Here is an 18,426-nt window from a genome sequence, read left to right as displayed (position 1 = left end):
TACATGGGGTCTCTACTTGCAAGCAGCTCATATATTAGTTTTCTATTGCTGTGTAACAGATTGCCACAAACTTAGTAGCTTAAAACAGCACCCATTTATTATCTCACAGTTCTACACACACAAACGATTTTTATAAATAGAGACAGGTTGCCCAGGCTGGTTTCAAACTCCTGACCTCAAGTTACTCCCCCGCTTTGTCCTCCCAAAATGTGGGGGTTACAGACGTGAGCCACCGCGCCTGGCCTCTCACATTTCTGTAGTCAGAAGTCTGGTGGGTGGGCTTGGCAAGGTACTGTCCTTAGGGTCTCTAAATGCTGAAATCAAGGTGGCAGCAGGGCTTTGTTACTTCCTGGAGGCTCTGGGAAGGAAACTGCTAACAAGCTTATTCAGGCTGTTGGTCAAATTCAGCTCCTTGTGGTGCTAGGGCTGAGGTCCCGTTTCCTTTCTGTTGGCCTCGAGCCTCTTGAGGTTTCCTGTGCGCCTGGTCACGTTGCCCCTTCACCTTCAAAGCCAGCAAAGGCTCACTGACTCCTTCTCAAGTGTTAAATCTCTCTGACTTCTGCCTTATCTCTCCTGCCTCCTGCAGGAGAAAGTTCTCTGCTTTTAAAGGCTCATGTGATTAGACTGGGCTCACTGGATCACCCAGAATAATCTCTGTATTTTAAGAACTGTCACCTTAATTACATCTGCAATGGCCCTTTTGCATGTTACATAATGTACTTACAGGTTGCAGGGATTGGGACATGGATCTTTGTGGGACCATTATGCCTATCAGAGCTTTTATCTCTTTGTTTTCCATATAGAATATTTTAGGATAATTTTTTTCCCTTTATGTTTTTATTTTATTTTTGAGACAGGATTTCCCTCTGTCACCCATCTGGAGTGCAGTGGTGCAATCACGGCTCACTGCAACCTCTTCCTTCCAAGCTCAAGAGACCCTCCCACCTCAGCCTCCCAAGCAGCTAGGACTAATACAGGCACATGCCACCACGCCTGGCTAATTTTTGTATTTTTTGTAGAGATGGGGTCTCCCTATGTTGCCCAGGCTAGTCTTGAATTCCTGGGCTCAAGCAATCCGCCAGCCAAAGTGTTGGGATTACTGGCATGAGCCAACTTGCCTGGCCAATTTTTTCCATTTAAGAGGAAATAGAAGACAGCTCCATCCTTTTGGAAAAAATGAACTGCCAGACACCATCAGGCCCCAAATTCACACAGCCATCATGCATTCAGCCTCTAACCATAAGTCCTTGATTCTGGCCTCAAACTCAGTAAAATTCATTTGTGCATTTAAGACTTGAGGCAGCCAAATTTTGACACACCGTTAGGTGGCACTTGATTAGAAAGCTTGCTTCTGTCTGAACTTTCTCAAGGCAGCAATCCGACAAGAGGGCAAGGAAACTCTGAGGTCAAGGGCAGAGTAGGGCTGAGGTTCTTAGTGATTATGGGGAAGTCCTCACAGGCAAAAACTGTCCAAGACTTGAAAGTAATTTGTACATTCAAGTTGACTTTAGAGAACTTAAATATTACTTAGCAACTGTAAATAGACTATTTAAAAGCTTTTACACATGATATTTTAAGAAAGCATGGCATCAGCTGGGCATGGTGGCTCACACCTGTAATCCCAGAATTTTGGGAGGCTGAGGCGGGTCGATTGCCCGAGGTCAGGAGATCGAGACCAGCTTGGCCAACATGGTGAACCCCGTCTCTACTAAACATACAAAAAATTAGCTGGGCATGGTGGCAGGTGCGTGTAATCCCAGCTACTAGGGAGGCTGAGGCAGGACAATTGCTTGAACCCGGGAGGCAGAGGTTGCAGTTAGCTGAGATCTCTAGCCTGGGCAACAAGAGCGAAACTCCATCTCAAAAAAAAAAAAAAAAAAAAAAAAAGCATGGCATCAAAAAATCGCTGTGTGTGTGTGTGTGTGTGTGTGTGTGTGTGTGTATTTTTTTTTTTTTTTGAGACAGAGTCTTGATCTGTTGCCCAGTCTGGAGGGTACTGGTGCAATCACAGCTCACTGCAGCCTCAACCTCCTGGGCTCAGGCGATCCTCCCACTTCAGCCTCCTGAGTAGCTGGGACTACAGGCACATGCCACCACATCTGGCTAATTTTTGTATTTTTTGTAGAGACAGTGTTTCACCATGTTGCCTGGGCTGGTCTTGAACTCCTGGGCTCAAGCAATTCACCTGTCTCGGCCTCCCACAGTGCTGTGATTACAGGTGTGAGCCACCATGCCTGGCCACCACATTTGTCCTATGTTTAAAATGAGCAAATATTCAGGCCGGACATGGTGGCTCACACCTGTAATCCCAGCACTTTGGGAGGCTGAAGCGGGTGGATCATCTGAGGTCAGAAGTTCAAGACCAGCCTGACCAACATGGAGAAACCCCATCTCTACTAAAAATACAAAAGTAGCCTGGTGTGGTGGCACATGCCTGTAATCCCAGCTACTCAGGAGACTGAGGCAGGAGAATTGCTTGAACCCAGGAGACGGAGGTTGCAGTGAGCCGAGATTGCTCCATTTCACTCTAGCCTGGGTGACAGAGTGAGACTCCATCTCAAAAAAAAAAAAAAAAAAAAAAAAAAGGCTATTATGGAGATTCATGCACGTGTTTATTTCTGAGTATGCACATATGTTTTTATTTCTTCTGAGACGATATGGAAAGGTGGAATTTCTGGGTTAGATGGCAAATCCACATTTAGCTTTCTGAGGAACCGCTCAACTGTTTGCCAAAGTGGCTGCACCATTTTACATGATCAACACATATGTAATTTTAAAAATGGCTTCATTAACATGTGATTGACATACAATAAAATGCACATATATTAAGTGTATGATTTGGTAAGTTTTGGCTTATGAATACACTCATAAAACCATCACCACAATCACTTCAAAGTCATCTATCACTCCAAAAATTTTCCTTTTACCCCTTTGAAATTCATTCTTCCCATATCTCATGATACAATTGTGAGACCTGAATTTGAGTATTTGTTGTTACTGTTGTTGTTTTGCATAGGAAAACAATTGTACCAGCACCATTTGGATAGTCCTATGCAAAATGACAACAACAGCAAATACTTAAACTCAGGTCTCACGATCTGTATCATGTCTATCTCATATACAAAAAATTGTCTCCAAATGGACCATCTCTCCCCACTCCATCGTTCCATTATTTCCAAGCAATCACTGATCTTTCTGTCATTATGGTTTAGTATGCATTTTCTAAAGTTTTAAATAAATGCAATCCTATAGTATTTTTTTTGGTCTAGCTGTGTGTTTCCTCTTTGTCTGGCTTTTTCCACTGAGTGTAATTATTTTAAGATTCACCTAAGATGTTGACTGTCTCAATAATCCATTCCTTTTTATTGATGGGTAATATTCCATTGAATGTATATACCACAATTTGCTTACTCATTCGCCTGTTGGTGGACATTTGGGTTGTTTCCAATCTAGGGCTATTCCAAATGAAGCTGCTATGAACGCTCATGCACAAGTCTTTTGCAGACATATATTTCATTTTTCTTGGGTAAATACCTGAGTGGAATGTTTCTGTTACGTGATAGCTATATTAATATTAAGCATTTAAGAAACTTCCAAACTGCTTTTGAAATGGCTGTGCCATTATATATCCTCACCCGCAGTGAATGGGAATTCTAATTCCTTCACATCCTCACCAATACTTCGTACAGCCAGTCTCTTTTTTTTTTTTTTTTTTTTGAGACGGAGCTTCGCTGTTGTTGCCCAGGCTGGATTGCAATGGCATGATCTCGGCTCACTGCAACCTCTGCCTCCCGGGTTCAAGAGATTCTCCTGCCTTAGCCTCCCGAGTAGCTGGGATTACAGGCGCCTGCCACCATGCTCGACTAATTTTTGTATTTTTAGTAGCAACGGGGTTTCACCATGATGGCCAGGCTAGTCTTGAACTCCTGGCCTCAAGTGATCTGCCCACCTCGGCCTCCCAAAGTGCTGGGATTACAAGCATGAGCCACTGCACCCAGCCCAGTATTTTTAATTCTATTGATTCTAATAGGTGTGAAGAGGTACCTCTCTGTGGGTTTAATTTGCACTTCATGAGGTCAAGCGTCTTTTCATGTACTTATTTGGTGAAATATGTGTTCAAATCTTTGCCTATTTATAAAATTGGATTTTTTTAAACTTTGGTTTTGAGAGTTTTTAAAAAATATGTATATAACAATACATATGTTATATATAAAATATACTTATATATAAAACAAAATATGTTATATATATAAAAATATACTTATATATAAAACAAAATATATGTTATATATAAAACTATATACATGTATGTGTATATATATGTATACACATATTTTTGAGACAGAGTCTCTCTCTGTTGCCCAGGCTGTAGTGTAGTGGTGCGATCTCAGCTCACTGCAAACTCCACCTCCCAGGTTCAAGCAATTCTCCTGCCTAAGCCTCCTGAGTAGCTGGGATTACCAGCGTGCCACTATGCCGGCTAATTTTTTGTATTTTTAGAAGAGACAGGGTCTCACCATGTTGGCCAGGCTGGTCTTGAACTCCTGACCTCAAGTGACCTACCCACCTTGGCCTCCCAAAGTGCTGGGTGTTATACATTATTGATAGAAGTCTTTTATCAAATATGAGCTTTGCAAAAATATTCTCCTATTCTGTGGCTTACCTTTTCATATTCTTAATAGTTTCTTTTGAATAGCAGAGATTTACAATTTTTATGAAGTCCAAAATATCAATTTGTCCTTTTTAGGATTGTGTTTTGGTATCATATCTAAATTTTTTTTTGCCTAATGGACGACCAAAATTTTCTCCAGTTTTTGTTTCTGTAGTTTTATAGTTTTAGATTTTTAACAATCAATTGCCACATAATTAAAATTTCAGAAATAAACCCATAGATTTATGATCAATTGTTTTTTTTCAACCAGGGTGCCAAGAAATAGCCTTTTCAACAAATAATGATGAAAAATTGGATATTCACATACGAAAGGAATGTGGACCTCTAACTCACACCATACACAAAAACTAACTCAAAATTACTTATAGATCTAAATTTAAGAGCTAAAACTATAAAACACGTAGAAGAAAATGCAGAATATTTGTGACTTTGGGCTAGGCAATGGTTTCTTAGATATAACAAAAGCACAAATAACAAAAGAAAAAAAAATCTATAGCTAAGTTAGAAACTTTTGTGCTACAAATGATACCATCAAAAAACTGAAAAGACAACTTACAGAATTGGAGAAAACATCTGCAGATCATATGAAGGAATTGCATCTAGAACATACAAAAATACAATTCAACAATTAAAAGACAAAAAACCCCAATTTAAAAATGAGCAAAGGATTTGAAAGTACATCTGAAGAAGTTATATAAATGGTGAATAACACATGAAATGATGCTCAACACCATTAGTCATTAGGGAAATGCAAATCATAACCACAATGAATTACCACTTCGTATCCACTATGATGGCTATAATAATTTTTAAAACACAGAAAATTACAAGTGTTCGTTAGTGAGGATGTGGAGAAACTGGAAACCTCGTACATTGCTGGGAATGTAAAATGGTGCAGTCACTGTGGAAAACCATTTGGTGGTTCCTCAAAAAGTTAAACATAAAATTACAAGATGACTCTTCAACTCTACTCCTAGACATATAATCAAAAGAATTGAAAACAGAGACTCAAGCAGATATTTGTATGCTAATGGTCATTGTAGCACTGTTCACAATAGCCAAACAGTGGAAACAACCCAGTGTCCATCAACTAATAAACAAAATGTACTGCACACATAAAAAAGGAATGACATTCTGATACATGCTACATCATGGGTGAATCTTGAAAACATTATACTAAGTGAAATAAGCTAGACAAATATTGTATTATTCCACTTATAATATTTATAATAGGCAAATTTATAGCAACAGAAAGTAAATAATAGGTTACCAGGGGTTGGGAGTGAGGAGAGATGGGTAGTTAACAGGTGCAGAGTTTCTGTTTGGGGTGCTGGAAAAGTCTTGGAAATAGAAATAGTGGGGATGATTGCAAAACATTGTGAATGTAATTAGTGCCACCAAATTGTGCTCTTAAAATGGTTAAAATGACGGTCGGGCGTGGTGGCTCGTGCCTGTAATCCCAGCACTTTGGGAGGCCAAGGCGGGCAAATCACGAGGTCAGGAGATCGAGACCATCCTGACTAACACGGTGAAACCCCGTCTCTACTAAAAATACAAAAATTTAGCCGGGCAGCTGAGGCAGGAGAATGGCGTGAACCCGGGAGGCGGAGCTTGCAGTAAGCCGAGATCGCTCCACTGCACTCCAGCCTGGACAACAGAGCGAGACTCCGTCTCAAAAAAAAAAAAGGGGGGGGGGGTTAAAATGACATATTTTATGTTACATTTGTTTTACCACAATAAGCAAACAGACAAATGCATAATGAGATACCATTTCATGTTCACTAGCATGGCTATAATAAAAAAAGACAGGCAATAATGAGTGTTGGCAAGGATATGGAGAAATTGAAACCTTAGTGAACTTCTGGTGGGAATGTAGCCTTTTGTAGCTGTTTTGAAAAACAGTTTTGCAGTTTCTTAAAAAGTTAAACATATCATTTTCATACAATCCAGCAATTCCACTCCTACTTATCAACCCAAGAGAAATGAAAACATATGCTCACACAAAAACTTGTACACAAATGTCCCTAGCAGCATTATTGTAATAGAACCAAAGTGGAAATAACTCCAGTATTTATCAACCAATGAATGAATAAACAAAATGTGATATATCCTTACAAAGGAATATTATTTGGCAAGTGAAAGGAATGAAGTACTGATACACACTACAACATAGATGAACCTTGAACAAATTATGCTAAGAGAAAGAAGCCAGTTACAGAAGACTAAATATTGGATGCTTTCATTTTATAAAATATCGGTAAGAACCAAATCTGTAAAGACAGAAAGATTAGCTGTTGCTTAGGGCTGAGGAGGAGACAGTAGGGGAAATGAGGAGTTATTGCTAATAAGTACAAGGTTTCTTTCTGGGTGGACAAAAATTTTCTATAGATTGTGGTGATGGTTGTCCAACCCAGGGAACTTATTTAAAACATTTGACTTAGGTTGGGTGAGGTGGCTCATGCTACTGGAATCCCAGCACTATGGGAGGCTGAGGAGGGAGGATCACTACAAGTCAAGAGTTGGAGACCAGCCTGGGCAACATAGTGAGACCCTGTCTCTACAGAAAAATTTAAAAACTAGCTGGGCATGGTGGTGCACATGGGAGGCTGAAGCAAGAGGATCCCTTAAGCCCAGGAGTTTGAGGTTACAGCAAACTATGATCATGCCACTGCACTCCATTCTGGGCAACAGAGTGAGACCCTAACTCTAAGAAAAAAATAAATTAAATAAAATTAAAAATGTAAAAAGTGTACATTTTAAATGGGTGAATAGTTTGGTTTGTAAATTATATCTCATAAAGCTCTTGAAGAGTCACTTGTGCATGTTTATGTGGGTCTATTTCTGAACTCTCTATTCTGTTCCACTTATCTGTTTCTAACTTTATGCTAATGCCACACTGTTTTGATTACTGTGGCTTTATATGTCTTGAATCAAGTAATGTAAATCCTCTGACTTTGCTCTTCTTTTTCAAAGCTGTTTTGGTTATTCTAGGTCCTATGTATTTTCATATGAATTTGAGAATCAGTAGCTTGTCAGTTTTCACAAAAATGCCAGCTAGAATTTTGATTGTGATTGCATAGCATCTGTATTAGTCCATTTTGTGTTGCTACAAAGGAATATCCAAGGCTGGGTAATTTACAGACAGAAGAGGTTTATTTGGCTCACGGTTCTGCAGGCTGTCCAAGCATGGCACCAGCATCCACTTGGCTTCTGGTGAGGCCTCAGGAAGCTTTCATTCATGATGGAAGGTAAAGGGGGAGCAGGTGTGTTACATGGCAAGAAAAGGAAGCAAATGAGAGATGCCAGACTCCTGTAAACAACCAGCTCTCTTATGAATGATAACTCACTCATTGCCATAGGAGGACACCAAGGCATTCATGAAGGGTCTGCCCCATGACCCAAACACCTCTTACTAGGCCCCACCTCCAACAGTGGAAATCACATTTCGACATGAGATTTGGAGGGGACAGATATCCAAACCATACAATTCCACCCTGGCCCCCCAGATCTCATGTCCTTCTCATGCTGCAAAATATAATCACCCCTCCTTAATAGTCCCCCAAAGTCTTAAGTCATTCTAGCATCAACTCAAAAGTCCAAAGTCCAAAGTCTCATCTGAGACTTAAGGCAAGTCCCTTCCACCTATGAGCCTGTAAGACCAATAACACGTTATTTACTTCCAAGATGCAATGATGGTACAGGCATTAGGTAAACATTCCCATTCCAAAAGGGAGAAATTGGCCAAAAGAAGTGGGCAACAGGCCTCATGTGGGTCTGAAACCCAGCAGGGCAAACGTTAAATCTTAAAGCTCCAAAATAATCTCCTTTGACTCCATGTCCCATATCCTGGGCACACTTGTGTGAAGAATGCACTCCCAAGGCCTCAGGTGGCCCTGGCCCTGTGGCTTTGCTGGGCGCAGCCCAAGTGGCTGCTCTCACAGGTTGGAGTTGAGTGTTTGCAGCTTTTCCAGGCTGAGGGTGCAAGCTGCCAGTGACTCTACCATTCTTGGGCCTGGAGGGTGGTAGTTCCATTCCCACAGCTCTACTATGCAGTGCCTCACTGGGGACTCTACACAGGGGCTCCAACCCCACATTTTCCCTCAGCACTGCCCTAGTTGTGGCTCTCTGTGGGGGCTCTGCCCCTGTGGCAGGCTTCCGCACCCAGGCTTTCCTATATATCTTCTGAAATCTAGGTGGAAGCTGCCAAGCCTACTTCACTCTTGCATTCTGTGTGCCTGCAGACTTAACACCATGTGGAAGTTGCCAAGGCTTACAGCTTGTGCCCTCTGGAGCTGCAGCCCAGGCTGTACCTGAACCGCTTTGAGCCAAGGCTGGAGCTGGAGTGGCCAGCATTGGGAGAGTAGGGTCCTGAAGAAGTACAGGGCAGCAGCGACCTAGCCTGATCTCTAAAACCAGTCTGTCTGTCTAGGCCTCCAGGGCTGTGATGGGAGGAGTGTCCTGGAAGATTTCTGAAATGCCTTCTGAGCCTTTTCCCCATTGTCTTGAATATTAGCACCTGGCTCCCTTTTAGACGTGCTAACTGCTTTAGCAAGCGTTTGCTCCCAACCTCAGCCTGCTTGGATTCCCCTCCTGGAAACTCCCTTTCCTTCTCTACCACATGGCCAGGCTGTGGATTATCCAAACTTTTATGCTGTGCTTCCCTTTTAATGATAAGTTCCAACCTTAGGTCATTCCTCTGCTCCCATATCTGATCATAGGCTGTTAAAAGCAGCCATGGCACTTCTTGAATGCTTTGCTGCTTAGAAATTTCTTCTGCCAGTTACCCTAAGTCATCACTCTCAAGTTCAGCCTTCCACAAAGCTCTAAGACATGGACACAATGCAGCCAAGTTCTTTGCTAAGGTGTAACAAGGGTGACTTTTACTCCAGTTCTCACTAAATTCTTCATTTCTTTCTTCTTTTTTTTTTTTTTTTGAGACAGAGTCTCACCCTGTCACCCAAGCTGGAGTGCAGTGGTGCGATCTCGGCTCACTGCAACCTCTGCCTCCCAGGTTCAAGCAATTCTCCTGCCTCAGCCTCCCAAGTAGCTGGGATTACAGGCACCCATCACCATGCCTGGCTAATTTTTGTATTTTTAGTAGAGACAGGGTTTCACCATGTTGGCCAGGCTGGTCTTGAACTCCTGACCTCAGGTGATCTGCCCACCTTGGCCTCCCAAAGTGCTGGGATTATAGGCGTAAGCCACTGCTCCCAGCCAAGTTCTTCATTTCTATCTGATACCTCCTCAGCCTGGCCTTCACAGTCCACATTTCTATCAGCATTTTGGACACAATCATTTAACCAATCTCTGATAAGTTCCAAACTTCCCCTTATCTTCCTGTCTTCTTCTGAGCCCTCCAAACTCTTCCAACCTCTGCTCATTACACAGTTCCAAAGCCACTTCCACATCTTCAGGTATCTTTATAGCAACATCACACTCCTGGTATCAATGTTCTGTGTTAGTCTGTTTTGCATTGCTAGGGAGGAAATGCCTTCTGGGTCTTTTCCCTATTGTCTTGAATATTAGCACCTAATAATATTTATAATATTTATTATTTATAAATAATTAATATTTATATTTATTATTTATAAATAATAAATATTTATATTTATAATAAAATTATAATAAAGGGAACCTTGAATAAAGGCCTTTATTATAAATTTATAAAGACTGGGTAATTTGGCCAGGTGCGGTGGCTCATGCCTGTAATCCCAGCACTCTGGGAGGCTGAGGTGGGTGGATCACTTGAGGTCAGGAGTTTGAGGCCACCCTGGCCAATATGGCGAAACTCTGTCTCTACTAAAAATACAAAAATTAGCTAGGCGTGGTGGCTCACGCCTGTAGTCCCAACTACTCAAGAGGCTGAGAGGCAGGAGAACTGCTTGAACCCGCTGAGTGCAGTGGTGCTGAGATCGTGCCACTGCACTCCAGCCTGAGCGACAGAGTGAGACTCCATCTCAAAAAAAAAAAAAAAAAAGACTGGGTAATTTATAATTATCAAAGACTGGGTAACTTATAAGGAAAAGAGGTTTATTTGGCTCACGGTTCTGTAGGCTGTACAAACATGGCACCATCATCTGCTCAGCTTATGGTGAAGCCTCTGGAAAGTTTTTTTTTTTTTTTTTTTTTTTGAAACAGAGTCTCGCTCTGTCACCCAGGCTGGAGTGCAGTGGCACAGTCTTGGCTCACTGCAACCTCTGCCTCCTGGGTTCAAGAGATTCTCCTGCCTTAGCCACTCAAGTAGCTGAGACTACCCATGCATGCCACAATGCCTAGCTAATTTTCATATTTTTAGTAGAGACAGGGTTTCACCATGTTGGCCAGGCTGGTGTCGAATTCCTGACCTCAAGTGATCTGCCCACCGTGGCCTCCCAAAGTGCTGGGATTAAAGGTGTGAGCCACCATGCCTGGCCAGCCTCAGAAAGATTTTACTCATGGCAGGAAGCAAAGAGGGAGTAGGTGTGTCACATAGTGACAGAGAGAGCAAGAGAGAGATGCCAAGCTCTTTTAAACAATCAGCTCTTGTGTGACCTAATACAGCAAAAACTCACTCATTACCGCAGAAGGGCACCAAGCCACTCAGGAGGGATCCACCCCTGTGACCCAAACACCTTTCACTAGGCCCCACCTCCAACACTGGAGATCACATTTCAACATGAGATTCAGAGGGAATAAATATCCAAACCACATCAGCATCTATAGATCAATTCGGGGACAATTGATATCTTAACATTGTTGAGTCTTCTGACCCATGAACAAGGCATATCTAGTTTTTTTTTTATACAGGGTTTCACTCCGTCACCCAAGCTGGAGTGCAGTGGCTTGATCATGGCTCACTGCAGTCTCGACCTCCCACATGCCTGTAGTCCCAGCTACTTGGGAGGCTAAGATGGGCTCAGGTGATCCTCCCATCTCAGCCTCCCAAGTAGCTGGGGCTACAGGCGTGTGTCACCATACCTGGCTAACTATATATATATATATATATATATATATATATATATATATATATATATTTTTTTTTTTTTTTTTTTTTTTTTTTTTGTAGAGACGGGGTTTGCCATGTTGCCCAGGCTGGTCTTGAACTCCTGGGCTCAAGAGATCTGCCCACCTCAGCCTCCTAAGGTGTTGGGATTACAGGCGTGAGCCACTGTGCCCAGACTATTTATTTATTTAGATATTATTTAATTTCTTTCAGCAATATTTTATGGTTTCCAGTTAGAGGACTTTTACGTATTTTGTATTTTGTATTATGTATTTTACGTATTTTATATTTTTGATGCTATTACAAATGGCATTTTACTAATTTGATAAATTAATAAATGTATGAATTTTCACTGTTAGCATATAGAAATACAATTAATTTTTGTGTATTATCTTGTATCCTTCAACCTTGCTAAACTTGCCTATTAGTTCTAGTTGCTTTTTTCTGGGTTCCTTTAGATTTCTACATAGACAGTCACGTTGTGTGAAAATTGAGACAATTTTACTTCTTCAATTTAGCTGTTTTTTTTTTCTTTTTTTTTCTGCCTGATCGAATGGCCAGGACTTCCAGCACAACGTTGAATAGAAAAGGGGAGAGAAGGTGTCTTGTTCCTAGTCTTAGGGAAAACTATTCAGTCTTTCACCGCTAAGTGTGATAGTAGCTGTGGGGTTTTTGTAGATGTCCATTATGTTGAGGATATCCCTTTCTATTCCAGATTTATTTAGTTTTTATTAGGAATGAATATTGGATTTTGTCAAACGCTTTTCTGTGTCTATCAAGATAATCATATGATTTTCTTTTTTACTTTGTTAATATGGTGAATTATAATGAATGATTTTTCTTTTAGAGATGGTATCTTTTGTTGTTGTTGCCCAGGCTGGCCTTGAACTCCTGGGCTCAAATGATCCTCCCACCTTAGCCTCCTGAGTAGCTTGGACTACAGGCATAAATGACTGCAACTTGCTCAATTATTGATTTTGAATATTTTATTTACTTAGAAATGGAGTCTTGCTACATTGCTCAGACTGGTCTTAAACTCTCAGCCTCAAGATATCCTCCCAGCGTTGGGATTACAAGTGAGAGCTGCCACATCTGGCCCGATTTTGAAGATTAAACTAGCCCTGTATTCCTGGGATAAACTCCACTTGATCATGATATGTTAACTTTTTTTTTTTTTTTTTTTTTTTTTGAGACAGGGATTCCAGAGTATTTTCTTCTAATGTGTTAATCCGGTTTTGGTTCTAGCCTCAAATAATGAGTTGGAAAGAATTATGTTTTCTTTAATTTATTTTGGAAGAGTATACGTAGAATTGGATTCTTTCTTCCTTAAATGTTTGGTAGACTTCATGAGTAAAGCCATATGGGCCTGAAGGTGTTTTTGTAGGAATGCTTTCAACTTTACAAATTCAATTTCTTTAAGATATACAGAGCAACTCCTGCCATCTTTTTGTTTGTTTCTAAGTAATTGTTATTGAGATATAATTAATATACCATAAAACTCAACTTTTAAAGTGTACAATTTAGTTATTTTTAATATATTCAGGTTGTAAAACCACCACCACTAATTCCAGAATATTTCACTACCATCAACCCACCAAGAAGAAACTCCATAACCATTAATAGTCACTCCTCATTTCTCCCATTCTCCCAGTTCCTGGTAATCACTCATCTGCTTTTTCTCTGTGATTCAGATTAATACCAACTTAGTTCCAATAGTATATAAAAATTTGCTCCTATATTGCTTCACCTCCCTCTTTATGCTTTTATTGTCACAAATTATATCTTTATAGGTTATATGCAAATATTTATAATTATTGCTTTATGCAGTTGCCTTTTAAACCAGATAAGAAAGAAGAATTACAATAATAATATGTAAACATTGTCTTCTATATTTACTTATGTGGTTACCCTGACTAGTGTTCTTTTCTTTTCTATTCTTTTTTTGAGACAGAGTTTTGCTCTTTCGCCCAGGCTGGAGTGCAGTGGCGTGATCTCAGCTCGCTGCAACCTCTGTCCCCCGGATTCAAGCAATTCTCCTGCCTCAGCCTCCTGAGTAGCTGGGATTACAGGCATGCACCACCACGCCCGGCTGATTTTTGTATTTTTAGTAGAGATGGGGTTTCGCCACATTGGCCAGGCTCATCTCAAACTTGTGGCCTCAGGTGATCAGCCCGCCTCGGCCTCCCAAAGTGCTAGGATTACAGGCATGAGCCATCGCGCCCCGCCTGACGAGTGTTCTTTATTTCTCTGTGTGGATTTGAATTATTGTCTAGTGTCCCTTCATTTCAGCCCAGAGGATGCCACTTAGCATATCTTTTAGAGAAATTTCTTCAATAAACTCCCTCAGCTTTTGTTTATCTAGGAATATCTCAATTTCTTCATTTTTGAAGGATATTTTTGTTGGATTCTTGGTTAATTTTTTTCTGTCAGAGCTTTAAATATGACACCCCACAGCCTTCTTTTAAAATAGACTTGATTTTTTAGAGCAGTTTTACAATTTTCACAGCAAAATTGAGCAGAAAATTTCAGGAGTTCCCATATACCTCTGGACTCCCAACGGGCACAGCCTCCTCTACTACCAGCCTCCTCTACTACCAACGTCCTGCACAAAAGTGGTATATTTGTTACAGTCAGTGAACCTACAATGACACATCATTATCCCTCCAAATCTATGGTTTACATTAGGGTCCACTCTTGGTATTGTGTATTCTCTAGGTTTTGACTAATGTATAATGACATGTATCTACAACTATAACATCAACAGGGAAGTGTCATTGCCCTAAGTATCCTCTGTGCTCTACCTCATCATCCCTCCCTCTCCCCAGTCCCTGGCAACCACTGATATTTTTACTGTCTCTATAGTTTTGCATTTTCCAGAATGTCAAATAGTTGAAATCGTATAGTATGTAGCCTTTTCAGATTGGGTCCTTTTGCTTCATAATATGCATTTAAGATCCCTGCATGTCTTTTCATAGCTTGATAGCTTGTTTCTTTCTTTCTTTTTTTTATATCTTAAAAAATGGGGATGGGGTTTCACCATGTTGCCCAGGCTGTCTCAAACTTCTGGCCTCAAGCAATCTTCCTGCCTCAGCCTCCCAAAGTGCTGGGATTACAGGTGTGAGTCACCGTGCCTCGCCAGTAGTGTGTTTCTTTTTAGTGTTTAATAATATTCCATTAACTGATGTACCACAGTTTACTTATCCATTAACCTACTGAAGGACAAGTTTTGGCAATTATGAATAAAGTGGCTAAGCTGCAGTAAACCTCCATGTGCAGGTTTTTGTGTGAATGTAAGTTTCAACTCCTTTGGATAAATACCAAAGAATATAAATATGGTAGGAGTACGTTTAGTTTTGTAAGAAACCACCAAACTGTCTTTCAGAGTGGCTGTACCATTTTGGATTCCCACCAGCAATGAATGAGGGTTCCTGTTGTTCTGGTATTTGATGTTTGTTAGTATTCTAAATTATGGCCATTCTAATAAGTGTGTAATGGTATCTCATTGTTTTTTAATTTTTTATCTCATTGTTTTAATTTGCAGTTCCCTAATGACATATGAGTTTGAGCATCTTTCCATATGCCTTTTTTTTTTTTTTTTTTTTTTTTTGAGACAGAGTCTCACTCTGTTGTCCAGGCTAGAGTGCAGTGGTGCAATCTTGGCTCATTGCAACCTCCATGTCCCGGGCTCAAATGATTCTTATGCCTCAGTCTCTAAAGTATCTGGGACTACAGGTGCACACTGCCAACCCTGGCTAATTTTTGTATTTTTAGTAGAGATGGAGTTTCACCATGTTGACCAGGCTGGTCTTGAACTCCTGTCCTCATGTGATTCACCTGCCTCAGCCTCCCAGAGTGCTGGGATTACAGGCGTGAGCCACTGTGGCTGGCCTCATATGCTTGTCATTGGTATAATTTCTTTGGTGATGTGTCTGTTCAACTCTTTGGCCCATTTTTAAGTCAGGTTGTTCCTTTTCTTATTGTTGAGTTTTAGGAATTCTTTGTGTATTAAGGATAACAGTCCTTTGTCAAATACATCTTTCGCAGATATTTTCTCCCAGTCTGTGGCTTGTTTTCTCATTCTCTTGATCCACACTGCCTGTTGGCTTCCATGATTTCTAATCAGAAGTCAATTGTTAATCTTATTGTGGGTCTCTTGTTTATGATGAGTTGCTTCTCTTTTGCTACTTTCAGGATTCTTTGTTTTTGGCAGTTTGATTTAATGTGCTTCAATGTAGATCTCTTTAAGTTTATCCTAGTTGGAATTTGTTGATCTTATGTGATGTGTCAATTAATATTTGCCATCAAGTTTAGGAGTTTTCAGCCATTATTTATTCAAATATTCTTTTTGCCCCTTTCTCTCTTTTCTCTCCTTCTGGGATTTTCATTGTGTGTGATAAGTGTTATGTTGGTTATATGTTAGTCTGCCCATTTGTCTCCATTCATATTTTTTCTCTTCCTCAGATTGGATAATCTCAATCTTCAAGGCCACCGATTCTTTCGCTTGTTCAAATCTGCTGTTAAGCCCCTCTTGTGAAATTTTCATTTGAGCTATTATAATTATATATTTTTTGAGTCAGAGTCTCACTCTGTGCCCAGGCTGGAGTGCAGTGGTGTGATCTCAGCTTCCTGGGTTCAAGAGATTCTCGAGCCTCAGCCTCCCAAGTAGCTGGGATTACAGGTGCTGGCCACCAAGCCCTGCTAATTTTTATATTTTTAGTAGAGATGAGGTTTCACCTCCCCAGGCTGGTCTTGAACTTCTGACCTCAAGTGATCCGCCCACCTCGGCCTCCCAAAGTGCCAGGATTATAGTCATGAGCCACTGTACCTGGTCTGAGTATAATTTTAAATTCCAGAATTTCTATTTGGTTCCTTTTTAATATTTTCTATCTCCTCATTAATATTCTCTATTTGGTGAGACATCAAGCTTTTTTGTTGTTGTTCTTTATTTTATTTATTTATTTTTTTTGAGATTGAATCTCGCTCTGTTGCCCAGGCTGGAGTGCAATGGCACCATCTTTGCTCACTGCAACCTCTGCCTCCCAGGTTCAAGAAATTCTCCTGCTTCAGCCTCCCGAGCAGCTGGTACTACAGGTGCGCACCACCATGCATGGCTAATTTTTGTATATTTAGTAGATACAGAGTTTCACCATGTTGGCCAGGCTGGTCTCGAACTCCTGACCTCAGGTGATCTGCCCACCTCAGCCTCCCAAACTGCTGGGATTACAGGCATGAGCCACCATGCCCGGCCTTTTAGTTGTTGTTCTTTAGACATGTTTTATTTAGCTGTTTGAACATACTTAAAACAGCTGATTTAATGTCTTTGTCTAGTAAGTCTAATGTCTGAGCTACCCCAGGGACGATTTTTTGTTGATATTTTCCCCCCACATATAGGCTATACTTTCTTGTTTCTTGCATTTCTTGGAATGTGGGGCATGGAACTAGGGCAGGTTAAATGCCACAATGCCACTGCACCTGGCCAAGGGACAGACTTCTAAGAATGAAGCTACATCAAGAAGAAGGAAGAGTTTTAGTACAGAGGATGGGAGCAGAAGTAAAGCCAGATAATATGAAGAGCTAGTTTTTCTGGCAGCCAAAATCCCTGGTGACTCTGCCTTTCCTAAGTCTTTAACTCACTACAGAAATCTGGAGAAGTGAGAAAGGTCTTCATTGAGCAAACATTTATTTAGCATCTACTATGTGGCAGTAGATAATTCTGCCTTAGAAGAAGACATATACATTAAAAAACAGTTATATGATACAATACAATTGCATAAACTATGATAAGGAAATATGCAATGTACTATGAGAGAAAAACAGATGAAGCAGCAACTAATTGCCTGGGTATTACAGAATAAAACATTACAGATGACCTGACTTTTGAACAGCATCTTTAAATATGAGTAGTTGTAGAGGGAAAGTGGTAATCCAGTTAGAAGCATGAGTGTAGTTATAAGGTATGTTTAGGCTGAAGTGGGGGTTATAAGGAGGGATGGCAGTAGGAAAGCTGTTGAAGTGGCTAAGGGGTGGATGCTCAAGGGATTTAAACAGACCAGGGAATGTGACTGAGTTTCCTCTTTAACAAGGTGTCCCCATGGTGAGGGAGGACTTACTGGTGATGGGGAAGAACGAGAGTTGGGGAAATATATATGATAATGCTCCAAATTACACCAAAGGAGATGGAGACATGAGGAAGAGATTTAAGAGAGGTACTGCTGACCGAACTTGGTAATCAATTAGATATACAGGAAGGAATGATGTCAGCAACAGGGTGGAACAGGAATTTCCAGACTCTCCTCCACTCACAGATACATGAAATCAACATCTATTTACAGATCAATTCCCTTTGAGAGAAAATCAGGGACCAGTCGAGAGACACCCACTGGGCAACTGAGAAAACATCCACATTGAGTGGGTAGGAGAAGCCAAGCCACACTCAGGCATGGATAGCATTCTGGGCACTGTGCTATAAAACTGGGAAAGGAATCTCCAACATGTAACTTCTCTATGGTTGGTTTCTTAATCCACCAAATCTGAGAGTAGAGGGAATCAGGCATACACAAGTCTCTCTAGACCACAGGAGAAAACTGGCAGTTTTATAGATGCACAAGCACTGCTAGAGGCTGCATCTCCCAGGAAGAACGCAGAGAAGGGGCTTAAAAAATGCATCCCTCTTTCTCCCCAGAAGGGGTTTATGACATGCTCTTTCAGTGGCTACTTGACAGCCTTGCTTTTAACTAACTTGCATCAGGGAGTTAAAGAGGCAGACAAAATA

Source organism: Pan paniscus, chromosome 8, assembly GCF_029289425.2.
Source record: "Pan paniscus chromosome 8, NHGRI_mPanPan1-v2.0_pri, whole genome shotgun sequence".
Classification (NCBI taxonomy): domain Eukaryota; kingdom Metazoa; phylum Chordata; class Mammalia; order Primates; family Hominidae; genus Pan; species Pan paniscus.
This window is presented reverse-complemented; position numbering follows the sequence as displayed.